The sequence below is a fragment of the Priapulus caudatus genome, unplaced genomic scaffold (assembly GCF_000485595.1).
Source record: "Priapulus caudatus unplaced genomic scaffold, Priapulus_caudatus-5.0.1 Scaffold2782, whole genome shotgun sequence".
NCBI classification, from domain to species: domain Eukaryota; kingdom Metazoa; phylum Priapulida; class Priapulimorpha; order Priapulimorphida; family Priapulidae; genus Priapulus; species Priapulus caudatus.
In genome coordinates this window covers 2,992-5,513 of record NW_014579843.1, presented here as the reverse complement: position 1 = coordinate 5,513, position 2,522 = coordinate 2,992, and the positions used below count along the sequence as shown (strand labels likewise).

General features: G+C 42.5%; 1 long non-coding RNA gene across 1 annotated transcript in view; it reads left to right on the top strand.

The window, feature by feature from the left end:
• The first annotated feature begins 166 nt into the window (after positions 1–166).
• The window catches only part of LOC106819051, a 3,505-nt gene continuing 1,149 nt past the window's right edge, over positions 167–2,522 (top strand). Inside the window, exon 1 of the long non-coding RNA XR_001395332.1 lies at positions 167–818. This is a non-coding gene — a long non-coding RNA (uncharacterized LOC106819051). The remainder of the gene's footprint in view (positions 819–2,522) is intronic.

Sequence of the window (2,522 nt, the reverse complement as noted above, 5' to 3'; positions counted from 1 at the left end):
ATAAGCGCTACATGTAGCGCTTATTCGACTACATCCTTGCATCGACTACATAATTATGCAAACACTGCCGCTAAGACCCGTCTAGCCGGAGTTGTGAATGGCGGTCACGTGATGTGGGCGTGTTTATGACGTCACTGCTAGAGCGGTGTCTAGCGTGTTGATGCGTGAATCAGCGTGTATAGTTGCGGGCGCGAACGTGGTGGGCAAGATAGTTGCGTGCTTACTGTGTGTGTGTGTGTGTGTGTGAATCAGTCAGTCAGTCGACAACAGCAGTAGATATCCCGCGCGCATTAGTCAGGTTAGAACATGTGCGAATTGCTAGCAGGAAGCTTGTTGTTCCACCATCCGGCAGTTTAGCACAGCGTCATTTCGTGCTTGCTCTTGTTAGTGTGATGATGTTACTGTGTTAACGCCGTTATATACACACACGCGCGTATACCAACCAACCGATGGAATAAGAAAGTGTCGTGTGTATATTTATCATACTCTTGCGTCAGTTATAAACCTGCTGTTTTCGAGGTTACATGTTTAGAACAAGGTGAAGTGTCGTGTGTACCGAGTACCAAGAAGCCATTGTCACGATTGTGTGTGAGTGCGTGAAGGTGAAAGAGACAGCGAGAGCGAGACAGCTAGCAGGCGTGACGTGCTAGGCAGTCAACCAGTCAGTGTCATAAGTACGTGCACATACACGCGAGTTCTTCACTTTGCTGGTGTTTTGCTGGGCTACTCTGCTACAGACAAGTACTGAAGTTCAAGCGAATGCACCCGAACAACTTGTGATACTGATACTGAGTGATAGCTATAGGAAATTTTGACAGGTAAGTGCGTACGTTATTTGTTGTAATCCCCGTATCTTGCCTCTCGTTCGTACATGTACATGTGCGTCTGCGTGTTTTGGCATGTTTGTGGAATCACACACGTGTACCTAGGCTAGAATAGTGGGAGAGTCGCTGGATACTACTGCGTGCGCGAGGTGTGGGGTATACAAGTACATGTAGATGTACGTACATGTAGATTTGTTGAATTGCTCACATGTATATAATGTGCAGGTGTGTGTGTACGTGTGTCTATGTACATGAGTGTATGTATCAAGTATGTACATGTATGTGCATTGCACGTCTCAGTGTGTGTACGTGTGTCCATGTACATGAGTGTATGTGCATGTCTATGTACGTGTGTGTATGTACATGTATGTATGTACTAACCCGACCAGGCTGTGTGACTGACGTCAATATTATAACCCTAGCAATACCGTTTCTTGGAGCTATGTATGTACATGTATGTATGTACATGTGTATAATGCACAACTGTGTGTGTATGTACATGTGTCTATGTACATGTGTGTATGTGTGTCTATGTACATGTGTGTATGTGTGTATGTGCATGTGTATAATGTAAAGCTGTGTGCGTGTACGTGTGTCCATGTACATGAGTGTGTCTATGTATGTATGTACATCATGTACATCAAGAGCTAATAATACCTTATTAGCTCTTATTATTAGCTCTTGTAGGTATTATTAGCTCTTGATGTACATGTATGTGCAATGCCTATTCAGTCTAGCATTTTGTTAGGTTGGATTACGTAAGGGTTTTGTAACGACATATTGACAGTAGAAAAGAAAAAGATAAATTGGAATGAAACAAGGTAAAATAAACACTAATAGTAATACTGTAATAGAAAAGGACGATCCATACGTTCGAGGAACATGTAAAACAAAACACAAGTAAAGTGGCTCTTGTCTAGCGACGACCATTCACCCGAGTCAGGCAGTACAGTGCAGGCGGCCGGCAGATGTGTTGTGTTTGGCTTGTTCTATCGGTTAGCTATGCCTGTCTACCTGCATGTACATGCACAGACGTGCTCTGAAACTTGTACGAGCGCTGTTGTGTGTGTACACTCACGTCTCAACAGATTTTCCTGCTAAGATTGTGAAAGCTAGTATGACTATGAGCTATCTATGAGTAGTCGGGTGCGTGGGTATTTGCTCAAATCTCCGTATAGTAACACACATAGTTACCTACATACACGTATAATATATATTATATATACTATCTGATATATATAGTATTATTATATATATATATATATATATATATATCAGATGCATATCAGAAGTAGATAGTAGATAGTATAGGAAATAGATAGTCGTTCTACTTTTGTATGTAGTAGATCTACTTCTGATGCATATGTATCCATGTACACATATTACATGTATGAATAGTATTGAATACATACATTATGGAATAGCATTTCATACACCGTATATCTATACCTGGCGTTACGTACACGTACATGCGTTACGTACACGTACATGCGTTACGTACACGGTCATGCGTTACGTACACGGTCATGCGTTACGTAGGCACGTGTCATGCGTTACGGTACACGGTCATGCGTTACGTAGCAGGCATTGCGTTACGTAGCACGTTTCAATGCGTTACGTACACGGTCATGGCGTTACTACACGGTCATCGCGTTACGTAACACGGTCATGCGTTACGATACACGGTCATGCGTTACG